This window comes from Camarhynchus parvulus, chromosome 4, assembly GCF_901933205.1.
Source record: "Camarhynchus parvulus chromosome 4, STF_HiC, whole genome shotgun sequence".
NCBI lineage: Eukaryota > Metazoa > Chordata > Aves > Passeriformes > Thraupidae > Camarhynchus > Camarhynchus parvulus.
In genome coordinates, this window is record NC_044574.1 from 57165058 (window position 1) to 57177710 (window position 12653).

General features: G+C 42.0%; 1 protein-coding gene across 2 annotated transcripts in view; it reads left to right on the forward strand.

Annotated features, from left to right (window-relative positions):
* The window catches only part of MMAA (metabolism of cobalamin associated A), a 41903-nt gene that overhangs the window by 25744 nt on the left and 3506 nt on the right, over window positions 1-12653 (forward strand). For both annotated transcript variants that reach the window (XR_004060721.1, XR_004060720.1), the window contains exons 7-8: window positions 1496-1574; window positions 10690-10958. The gene's annotated coding sequence lies outside the window, so the exon portion shown is untranslated. The remainder of the gene's footprint in view (window positions 1-1495; window positions 1575-10689; window positions 10959-12653) is intronic.

Here is a 12653-nt window from a genome sequence, read left to right on the forward strand (position 1 = left end):
TGATTTGATGAAAGATTGACCAAAAGTTGGTAAAGAATGTATTCAAGGAAACATTAGTGTGTTCCCCTGAAGAGCTGGACAGTCATCAGTGCACAGACTGACTAGCAACAGGATTCCTCTTCCAAAAAACCAGTTCAGCTGCTCCACAGTCATATTCTTACAGTTTATTTAAAAGTAGCCACCCCCCCTCATAATGGAACATTTGTAAATTGAGAATAAAAGTTTCAAAATTAAAAACTCAGAAGCAATTAGAGTACATACTTGGAAGGATGACAGACATACTCTGTTCCCTCCTGTCATACTAAAGTAAGGTTCAGCTGATGAACAAGGAAGGAGAAGAGGGACTGACATTCATGTCATTGTCTGGAGAAGGTACATTATGGAGCAGCAAGAGAAATGCATGTTTTTCTCTATTTTTCATCCCATGGGAGCATAAGAATTATCTTGGATAATTCACTGTGAAACCACAGAAACTGATGTGACTGACAGTGTTTGCTGTGTGAGGCTTACAAAAATTATAAATTCAACGCCTGTTCCTATCTTTTGGATTTGTGTGTTGCATGGGACCCTGTGATGCTTGTCCTTGGCACTAGGTGGGTTTGTTTGTAATTGTGCTCGAAGTGGGGAACAGTTAGAAGTTCTTGTAGTTTGAGTAAAAGATTGTTTACTTGAAACAACTTAAAAGCTTCACCTTTCAGAATGCATGATAAGATTGCTGTGTTCTTCCTTAAAATAGTGTGGCAAAGTCAGTTCCTGCTCTGTGTCACTATGTCTTCATTTCTTCTTACATCCCTTCCACTGTTAGCGTAGCCTATAAAAGCTTTAGTTATGCACCTTTTACCATGACTCAAATATTCATGAACTTAATCAGGGGCTGACAACACTTCTGCTTTGTTTCTTCAACTGAAAGTGCCCACTACAACCTAAAGATTACAACCTGTGAGAAGCCAAAGGCTATTACAGCTTCAGAGGCCTGGGCTGACCTGCCCTGTGCAGGCTGCAATGGCTGGGGATGCTGGCGTGTGTCTAATGAGAAGTTGCTGCACGAGCTGTGTGGCTGGGAGCAGTGCACACTCACTCTGCTGAAGGTTTTCTCCTGGCCCTGAATCTGTGATCCTGTTTGTAGTTCTCTAATTGCAACCAGCAGAAGACAAGGGTGATGGTGGTTTTTATGACTTGTTGCTTAGCAGCGTTGATCAACAGAAGTACAACCTTTTCTTTTGCTGTGACCTCGGTGAACCTGGGCTTGGACGGAGCTCACCAGCGGGGAACAAGGGTTTCTGAAGCCGTGTGAAACTCCTGTGCTGTGCCTTGTTAGCAGTGGCTGAGGGAAAGCATCTCTTCTTGACCTCTTGGTTACCTTTGCCCTTTACTCCTCTTTCTCTCTCTCTCATCAAACATTTAGAAGAAAGCAGGCACCGTCCTAGGAAGATTTGAAGGATGGGAAATACAGGGACGAGTCAACTATACTAAGATGTATCCTGCCTCTTTTCAGGAAAAGGAGCTAAGCTGGTTCCCAGACCGTGATGTCAGACCCTCCTCTCATGGAAGGAGAACGACTTCATCACAGTAAGGTCTATTCTTATTTAGAGAAGCTTTCCTAGTATTTCAAAGTAGACATAATAATCCTTAGAGGAAAGGGAAATTAGGGTGCTAAGAATTTCTTGGTTTATGTCTTTTAGAAGGGATTTCACAAACTGAACCAGAAGTGATACTGAACGTGGTTGAAAATGATTGAGGGTCTGCACTGAATGTGTGCCTTTATCTGATCACATCTGGCAAAGCCTGTAAAATAAGAGCAAGGAATAAGTTACTTGTTTCACCTTAAGTCTAAACTGTAAATTGTTAGTCTGACTGGACAAAGGCTCTTTAGTGACACCAGAAGCTGCAAAATTTAATGTGCCTTACCACATCAGAAGCTTAGACCAGGAGCTTTTGCTCTTGCTCATGTGCTTGTCTTTTACACCCAGATCTGAGTAAGAAACAGCTGAGTATTTGTATACTTTTTCTGCCAGAAATGTTGTTATCCTGAGCCACTTTTATGCTCATGGGCACTAGGTCACTGTACCTTGTCAGTGTGGTGGTTTTCTCCTTTCCATCTTGTCACCTCCAGCACTGACTTCTCCCCTCTATTCATTGGTGGCTTTTCAGAGCACTACAGGTCAATGTGTTAAAAAGTCAGCATGTGTTGCACAAGCCTTTTATGCTCTGGTGTCCCTCCTCTTCTGAAGTTTAAAGAGAAGCTCTCCTGTTCAGCTATCCCAATTTTGTAAAATTCATGGAGAGGACTAATATTGCTGTAACTGCAAAACTGAGATCAGATAGATCATGTGTTCATTGTAGAACAGGCAGCTCATAAAAAACTGGCTTCTGCCCTAGATGCCATGTCAAAAGCATGGCAAGTGCATGGTATCTGACAGAGCTCAAGTAAAATAGTCAGCAAAAGGGAATGGGAATTATGTTGCAAATAGTGGGGGTTTTTGGTTTTTTATTTTTTATTTATATTGCATGAATCTTAACAAAATTATCTACCTGGAAATTCTGACTGCTATCTGAGGCTGAGAGGAATGACTTTTCATGCCCTTGCTTGATGAACAGAGCAAATTGTGTTCACCCAAACAGGATTTCTTTATTTTGAGCTGTGAGTATGATTTGTCTGTCTTCACTGAACAACAGCTGCTAATATCTGATATCTGCAGGACTCAAAAGAAGAGACTGAAGTAATGTTCTTGACTTCTGATTTACAGGAGAAGTGGGGAAGATCAATAAGCTTTTAGAAACAGTTTCAGTAAAAATAAAAAGACCCTTTTCTGTTGTTTATGAGTGGTACGATGCAGCATGTATAACCTGACTGGTTCTTTCTGTGTGCAGTGGCAATAGAAACTGATTAGATTTGAAAATTAGTGTTTCAACCTTCAAATATTGTTGTCCTTCACTTTTCCTTTTCACTATCCATTAGAATGTGTCATTCTTAGAAATGAAAGAGTCTTTAATGTGGGCCTCTTTAGTACTGTCATTTCCACACCTGCAGCAATGGAGCAGAGCATGGCTACTGTACAGCACTAGTTTGACTAAAAGCCACTTAATGCTTTATTTCTGTAGTGACATTAAAGAGTTATTTTGAATTATGATGTGTTGGAAGTCCCAGTTTCATGTCTTGGCGTTGCATGTGGCTTTCAGTTTAGCTGGAGACGCTGCTCCAGACACTCATTTTTACCACTCACAATTCCTTCCATGTTAGAAATGCTGCTGCTTCAACACACCCTGAGGTCAGGAGAGGTCAGCAGTGGAGCATGTGCCTACACGTGACGGAATAAGGTTCTAGAATAAAGGCTGCCTGAGGTTTGTCCTGCTAGGCAGGTCAGTTTTCCTTTTTTAGGGTGGTAAAGTTCATATGCAACGAGACAGGAAATATCAGAGGGAAACTGGGATAATTAAAATAATCTTGTCTGGCCCATTGCCAATTCTTTCATCTCAGAAAGCAGCTGTGGAGACAGGCACAGATCTTGTAAACTAGTCTTGTCTGAATAGCTCTCATCTAACATTTTTGAACATTGAACCTTAGCGAACATCTAACATGCAAGGGCATTTCTGTGGGACAGTTTGAACACTTTTATTTTCATAGTTTTTTTTTTCTTTATTGGGTGTTCCTTGAGATTAAGGCTGGACTAAGTGGATCTTCAGGTTAGTGTGGTATTTCCTTATGTAGATTGCATCACAAAACCACTCCAGAAGAAGATATTTTTATGAGCAAGACTGGAAATAGAAATTAGCTGAAATAAGAAATTAGCTGAAATAGAGATTTACTTACTGCACGAGCTGGATAGAATTAAAGCTACCCTTGTTTTTCAGTTTCTAAATCTTGAACCTATAATATTTTCTCTTCCTGTGCTTAATCTAGAGTGTTTGTAACAAGCCACCTTGTCTGCGTGCCAAGAGATTGCCAGAGAAAGAAACAAATTGCTGCTGAGGACAGAATCTTGTTATTCTGAAAATTATTCCTCGGGTAGCTTCTCAGTAACTTCCTTTTCCAGATGATTCCTGATGAATCAGAGGCAGCGACTCAGAGAGGAAACAGTTGCTCAGAGAGTTGTGCTGTGGTGCCAGTGGTGTATGCTGGGATGGCTGGGAGCATCCAGGAGCCGATCCATAGGTGTCATTCCATACATCCCCTCGGCAGTACTTATGGAGAGCCCTTAGATGGTGCTGTATGGCAGCGCTCGGCACCGCTGCTGCCTTAGGGATGCCTGTGCCCCACCTCAGGGCTGACGTTTGGCCACGGCTCAGTCTGAGGAAGGTGAAAAAGCAATCTCTGGGCACTGTTAATTAGGATGAGCAAATGAAATCTGTCAGTAGAGACATATTAAATATTAAATTCAAACATGGATTTCAATAGCTGCTGTAATTTAATACTTCTAAACTCGAACCATGTCGTGCCTAAACTTCCATGCCAAATGTATTGCTCTCTGTCTGTAAAACAAAGGGCTTTTAAGTAATAGTTAAGGAGTTTTTAAAGGGCATTTGAGGATCATCCTGATGGAACAGTAGTGCTCACGCTGGGAACTTCCTAATGTAAATATGGGTGTGGTGGTGTGGCTTTCAGGTTAAATCTTCCAGGCTGTGAAAGTCTCTTCATTTCTGAAGAACTAGGGATGCAGATTTAGGAATTTGAGTTGTGATGTCAATTACAATGGAATTGAAATGGAATTTCCTCTAGCAGGGTGGGTTTCAAGCCACAAAGTAAATTTTATTTGGAAACTGTTGGTTAAATTATTAGAGTTATTAGACAACTCTAAAATACTGATGGTATCTTTTGTAACAACACAGGAGAGAAATGAGGTGTGGAAAACGAATTGATCTCTGCCCCTTGGAAAAGAGTTACATGACTGTTTTTTTTCCTAAGTTGGGAATGTAGCCTTCCTATAGTTTCTCTGCATGCTTATGCATGTTCCTGTATTTTGGTAGTGCTTTCCACCTGTTCCAGCAGCTTGAGGGGGTTAAGCCTGGGAATATTCTGCCAGAGCAAATGAAATATGAAATAAGTCATGTTTTCAGAATGACTTCATTTAGTCATGACTTTTATTTATTTAGAGAGAGAGAAAGAGCTGGTGTTGTTACAGTCTCCAGTCTCTCTGCTCTATTTTTTCAATCTCTGGAACTTCCTATAACCCAGCTTTTTTTTTTTTTGACATTTGAATGTCCCAGGCTGCATAAACTGAGTATCTGCTGTGTGTTCCTCTCGTCCCAGTAATTCTCATCCTGTGGTCCCTGTGTGCTGTTATTTTAGGTGTGTCCTTTACCATCATGTGGGTTGTTAACATTACCCTGAATCCTGCTGCCATGTAGGTGGGACCAAGCACTGAGATTTTCTTTCTTGTGAGTTGAGAAAGAAACTCTGACTTGAAAACATTGACAGGTTACTGGGTGGTGATTTGTAGTCTAAAGCTGGTGGCTATAAATTCTCACCTGTGAAAAGAGAACCTTGGAGCTCTGCACAATATGTTCTTCCAGCTGCAGCTGAATTTCTGCACTGTTAATATCCTTAAGCAGCTGCAGCAATGTGTCACACTGATCTGGCATTTTGCATCCCCAAAGCTCTGCTCAAATATTTGAACTTAGTAAGGCACTCCACTGAGCTGAGAGGGAGGCCAGTGTCACTGCAGCTTTACGGAAAAAGAAACAGCACCTGGGAGGTTACAGCAGCTTTCCCTCACCATGCAGCAAGTCAATGGCAGAGCTGGAATTACAGCTCAGGAGGTTCCTGGCTCGTGCTACACCGGGCTGTGGAGAAAGGTCATTTCCCAAAATAGTGCAGGAGGTTTGTTATTGATAATAGGGTAACAAAGGGCTCTAGATGTATTAATAGGTGACTGTGTGCCACTCTTAGTAATACATAATTTAGCAACCTTGCAAAACGGGCTACATCCTATTTTTCTGCAGCAGTATCACTTTCACAGTTAGCTTTGTCTGCTTTACTCTGGACAGCTATTTTTGTTTTGGCTCTTCTAACACAGTTTCATTTAAAGTAAATAGGGACATTTACTAAGTAGGCATGGAAAGCTTCCTGATTAGCAGCCACATTAAACTGCAATACCCAGCTCACCTTTCAGGTCAGCACAGCTCCTCTGCCCCTTGGGAGCCACTGAGCACAGCTCTGTCTGTCTGAGGAGAGCAGAGGATTTTGGTGGCAGTCATTCCTGGCAGTGCAGGAGCTGGGGTACAAGGATGGGAGCCCCCAGGGCTGCCAGGTTTGGTGATGGCCTTAGGCCTCCCAGGGAGGCAGGCAAAGCCCATCCCCACCCAGTGGGACAGGGTAGAGGGTGCTGGTACTTGTGAAGGGGTTTTCATTGAGATTTGGTCCCAGCTGTTCCCCAAAAGACCTTGGGGATGGGGTATTTGGTAGCTATTGTTGGATCTTGTAGATTTTTATTTCAATTTGCCTTTTATACAATGCTGTTGATCCCCTTTGAACTCTTCTACTTCAGCAGTGTACTTACTGAAGGATTTTGTTTCTTCTCAAAATAAATTATTTGACCTGCTAGGTTATTCAGCAAATTCAAAAGTGCTATGTAAGGAAACAAGTTTATTTTTTCACCAAGCGCCTGGATCTGTGCATCTGCAATTGAAAGAAGAACAAAATGGTATTTTGCCTTAGCCAAGTTTGAGGAATTACAGTGAATAATGGTGGGAAGAATGACAAAGCAAATAGGTATTGAATCACTTTATTCAGTCCCATTATGGTTTGAGTTTGGGTGAAGAGTCTCCAAACAGGGAAACACCAGGGAAAGAAATGTGGAAGCCAAAATGTGTAAGGAAAGTTGAGCAGAGCACAGCAGCATCCAGAGATGGCAAAGGTGCTGTTCTCTCCTCTGTCTGTGGATCCATGTATTGGAATTACCAGAGCAATGTGAGCTGTATGTGCTGCATGTGCCTTTTAATGCTTGTTGGTTGAAGTAATTAGATCCATTGTTGTGGGCATTGGGAATGCCAGCTTGGCTCTAAGGTCACTGACTTGTGAACATGACCTGCTGGAGGTCAAAGCACTGGAGAGCTTGCTCTGTTTCATCCTCAGAGGTACCAGCCATAATAGTCACTGCTTTGAAAAAGCAATGTCAGTGTTCCCTGCCTTTAGCTAGGTTGCTGTTTGTGCTGAATTGTGGTGTGTTTTGTTTCGTTCTTGTTTTACTAGTTCATCTCTTAAACTATCTTCTGGTGGATTCAGAGTTTTTTAAGTTTGGCTGACTTTTTTTTTTCCTTTCCCCTGTGTGTGTTTTGGTTTGGTTTTTTTGAACTACAGTTGAATTTTCACAACTGAAACTGGTTGATCAGAGTTTGAATTGTAAATGTTAGTGGTTTTGTTTGGTACTTGATTGGGCATCCTGCTTTCATTCTTGCAGATGATGTAGTCAAGCAGTGCCACAAAGGAAAACCAGTACACTTTCTGGGAGAGACAAAAAACTCTTCTTGTGATTGAGCCAAATTATTCATGGCAAATGCTAAAGGATGCATAATTTCAGCCTTGACTACATCTGCCTTCCCTACTAGGGAACTCAGAGAGACCTAGTAAAATATCCTGTACAAAAAGAGACAAATGATCTCTCTAGAGTGTCTCAGTTCACACTTGTGGTCTGGAGCATGCCTGAGCTCTTGTAGCAGAGAGCAAGGTTTCAAGGTCTGTGTGGTTTGTATTTTCTGGCATCAAATGGTTTTATGGTTCTTCACAGTGTGAATCCTTTCCAGGAGCTCAGGGAGTTGCTGTCAGCCCTCAGCTTTCCTGTACAAACCTGTCACAACATCCAGGATTAAAGCACCAAGCATGGCATGGAACAGCCCATAGATTTTGTGGCCCATCTGGATTGGCTGGACTTGGAGCAAAGCAATCATTGCCCACCATCAAATTCCTGGATGGTTCACATGGGGACAGTTGTGCTTCCTCAGAGCCTCTTTGATTCTCCCTAAAATCTCACCAGGATGTAACTGTCATGTTGCCCTTGTCAAAGATTGTGTTTTAGCTGAGTTGAATATGTTTGTTACCAGTCTTTTGCCTTCTTGCACCACACTGCTTAAAAATGCTCACATTACCAGCTGAAATTTGCATCTGCTATAGGAATTTGGGACTGTGGGTGGGCTTACTCTGTCTAGGTAATGGTGTGGTTTTCTGGAGTTAGGAGAGTTTAGACCTCCTTAAAACTGAACTCCTGCTTACAATGGATTTGAGTATTTTTATGTCTTGCTAGAGAGCCTTAATTTTTTTGTGCTGCTCTGTGGCGTGATCAGGGCAAGCAGCACGTTGTATATCTGCCTGCACTTGTTTGGAATTGATGCTGTGCCCTGGGTGTTGTGCACAGATTTACAGCTGAGGTAAAAAGAACAACCACTTGTTGTAAAAAGAACAACCATCTTTTCTTTTCCCCCCTCCTCAATGTGTGAAACTGCTCCATGGTCCTTTGGAATTGTGCTGGGCTACCCAGAACCAGGGGGAAAAAATGGTGAGCAGAGTCCTAAATCAGTTGTCTCAGGTCTCATTTCCTTCAGGGTTCTGCATTTCTGACTCTTTTTGGCAAGAGTTTTTTCACTGCTTTGCAATGGGCAAGAGCTACTGAGGATATAAAATGTTTTGTTGCTGGAGAAGAAGCAGGGCTGGGAAAGTTAGGAGTCACAACTGTTGTGTAAATAGCTTTAAGGGCATAACTTCTTTGAAGAGGCCTGTTTGTGGTTAAGTAGTTCAAGGCATTCTCTTAGTCAGGAAACCTGTTTTCTGTAGCCCAAACAGAATAAAATCCACTTGGATCATCTCACAAACACCTTTTTATTTTCCTTTTTTTTTTTCTGGATATCTTTTGTTTATGTGATATGGCATTGCTAAAACTATCCATTTCTCAAAGCTTCCTTCTGCTCATACTTTTAGATTCTTATGAAGGTGTATTGTATAATTCACACAATACATTGTATTGTGTATTGGTCTCCTTTTCCTTATTTCTCCCTGTAGATGGAAAGCTGCTAGAGCTGGGGTGAAATCCATGCTACCTTTAATTACTAAGGGCAAAGTCCCACTTTTGCAAAGCACTTCTCTTTCATTTATTGCCACTCTGTATCTTTGCTATCTTTGCATCTCTGTCCTGTGAGTTGTTTGGCATTTCTAGCCTGACAGGGCAGTGCTGGCAGGGCTACCTCACAGGTGCAGCCCTCTTCACCACTGTTAGATGAGGGAAAATGCATTTTTCACCTGGAGTTAGAAAATGATCCACACTATAGTCCCTTGCTCAAAATCCAGGCTGTTTCTCTTCAAGAGATGCTGAAGTTATATCATGCATCTGACTGGCTGATGCCACAGTATGGAGCCTTTATTTATAGATGTGTATAAATAAAATCAATCTTCCTCTACAAACTGTCAAATTGTATTGCCCAAAAGCTGAGGAATCTGCAGTTCATTAAATCTGGAGATAATGAATGACCCCAACTCTCTAGAAAGAGCACCTTCTGTTCAGAAAGACTGGTTTGTTTTAATCTGGCTGCTGACATGAGTTGTCTACAGTTTTTTCATTCAAAATACGAAAATATTGTTTTTGATGTGTTAAAAAAGTTACTGCATGATGGTATTTAGTGTAATTATGTTAATTCATGTTATGAATTAAAGAGATCCTGAATAGTTGAAGGCTTGTGTGGTGATATGAGCACAGACAAACCAAGATATGCAGGCAGGGGATGAGGAAAGGAAATTACTTAAAGAAAGTGTTCATCTTCTGACATTATTTGTTCAAGGGAGAGGGCAGATCATTGGCAGCAGGTGCCCTGAGCACTTGGTATGGCTGGCTTTTGCTCACCTTTTTGGGATGTGGGTTTGAGTTACAGTGTTCTGTTTCATCATTATCAGGAAAAAAGAACCACATTTTGAACTGAAGTACCTCAAGGTTAACTCCCATGCCTTATAAATTAAGAAAAAAATCCCAATTGCTTGTCTTCATGACCAGCCTATGAGACATGGAGGCTGCATTACCCATTTCCTCGTTAAGCTGCATTAATCTGTTTTCTGACTCCTCTCATGTCCAAAACAACCTGCAGGCCCTGTCAGGCACAGCCATAGTGAGCTGCCTGGTGAGAAAGGGTTGGTTTCAGGACCCTCCAAGAGATTTTTAATTAGAGTCTGGAACTCCTGCCTCTCCATTCCTGGAGAGTTTTATTGCCAGTCTCAGGTCCTCCCTGTAATGAGCTGAAACTGGATGGGGTTTGGCACATGCTTGATTGTCCATTAGCAAGAGAACCTGTGCTAATTGCCAAGAACCCCCCAAGATCCACAGGGCCAGGCAGATGGATGGTGTGGGACAGGCTGCTGTCTCCTTTTGCCTCTGCCCAGGGTCCCAGATTGCCTGCTGGGATCAAAGAGGGTGAGACCTTTGCCCTGCACTTAGCAGCAGTCTGTCTGCCGCTGGAAGGTTTCCCTGTGCTCTCTCACCTTGCTGGGAGACCTCCCAGAGATCTTTGGGAGAGGTGGGAGGGTGTCTTTCCTTGAGGGTGGCTTTCTTTGCTGCCTATCCTCTTTATAGCCAGGAGGGAAAGGGTAAACAAGGATACCTTAGAATTCAAGCTGAAGGCATCCTTGGGATGGTGTAAGATGTCAGATTTCACTTGGCTTGACTGACAATATTAATTGTGTTCTTGGGTAAGTGCTTTTTCCTTTTTTGTTTACAGGACAAGAGTCTTCAGAAAGTCCCTTTCAGAAAGCTTGTGATGAGATGATCTGAGGGATGTGGCAGTCTTACATTGGAAGCAAGATAATTGATTTGAGTTTGTTCTGCTGCTGCAACTGGTTACGACGAGCAGCCTGCCCTCTGCAAGAGCAGAGCAAGAGGAGAGCAGGTCTGAGCACTTCTGCTGGGGTGAAGTTCTCTGGCTTTCAGTGTTTGCACAGTGAATTCAATGTCAACAGACACAGACAGCAGATCTCAGTGGAGGCAGAGGTAAGTAGCCTGGCTTTTTGAGGTTTCTAGAAAGAGCTGCAGAGCTAAGGGATTTCTTCTGAGTTTTCGGCCTGTCATGAACTGGCAGATGACATGGGAGGAGGAAGTCCCTGGTCATTTGGCAGTGCCAAGAGCAAGCTTTGAACCATGCAAGCTTCTGGCGGGTTAGGAAACATTCCCACTAGACATTTCAGAGTCCTGGCCTCTTGGCTGCCAGTGACAGTTTTGGGTGATCTTTTTATTTATAAATGGTTACTACTATTGAGTTGTTTCAGTTCCTCTCTTAGATTAGCCCAAGAAACTGAAAAAGTTCAAAGGGAAACAGGTTTTCTGAAAAGTGTAAAACCATACCCCATGCGTTTTCTTTTGGCTCTCTACATGTGGAGAATTCTTGAAGTCTCTAGCACCAAATAAGAGCCTGGATCTTGACAAGCTATTGATTAGATGACAGAAAAAACTAATGACAACAGTGATGTGACTTGGCCTGAATGGCAAATACAAAAGTTGAGTGCAGTTATTAGTTTTAATAGACTAGCCACAGGATAGTAACGGTGTGAAGATGGGGAAGAAGACCGACCTGGCTGGATAGGGAACTTTTGGTGAACTCAGGGAAGAAAAATAATTTCTGACCTTTAGAAGAAGAGGCAGACAACTCAGGAAAAGTACAAGGATGTCATTAGGTCATGTAGAGAGAAAATTAGAAAGGTGAAAGCTCAGCTGCAACTCAATCTGGCCTTCCCTGTGAACAATAATAAAAAGTGTCTTAATAAATTCATTAATAACAAAAGGAAGGCCTTGGAGGTCTTTCCCCACCTTTATGATTATAGGATTCTGTGAAATACATTTATTCTTGAAACATGATACCCTACTTGTTGTGAAGTACTTAATTCACCCTCAGTTATATTTTCCTGGTTGAAGTTGCTGGAGGACTGAATTTCCTGGCTCTGACTTTGAGAAATCTGTCACTTTGAGTAGGAATGAAACTTGACTGATGCAATCTTATCACAGTATCACCATATAAATGGATCTTATTTATTTTTAATTGAAATGTCAACTTAAAAGATGCAGTGCATATTTTTAAATCACTCTGACATTATATTTAGATATTTTCATTAAGTTCTGGGTATGCAGTCCCATTAAAAATAGGGAGCTAAGTATAAAAACATGAAGTCTTAATGCTTGCTTACTAAATATTCAAGTGCAAGTGGGCATTGCTCTGGTAACACCTGTGAATAGAGCTATTCTGGTAGATTTAAAAAGTGTCACTGCCATGAGTGACAGCTACCAATGTATTCATAGTACTTCAGAGCCCTGCTGATGGAAGGAGCTTTCCTGCAACTATTTATCTTCACTTACATTCCCGTCCCATTTAAAATGTTTTTCTCTGTTTCAGGAAAGAGAGGTCCAGTGATTTTTTTATTGTTAAAACAAGCACTGCTTCTAACTCTGCTGGAATGCATCTGCACACTGTGTACTGGAAGTCTGGATGCCAGGGAAGTGTTAATCCCTGCAGTCAAGGAATACCAGACATGGATACTTTAGTTTGTCTTCATTTGTTTTGCTGGTTCTTGCCCCAGGCAGGGCCTAGACCAGGCTCATGTGCTAATTTGTGGCAACTTGAGGCAGTGAGAGCAAACTGGGAGAAACCTGCTCCTGTTCATGGATGCAGTCCAGCACCTGTGGCTCCAAAGTCCT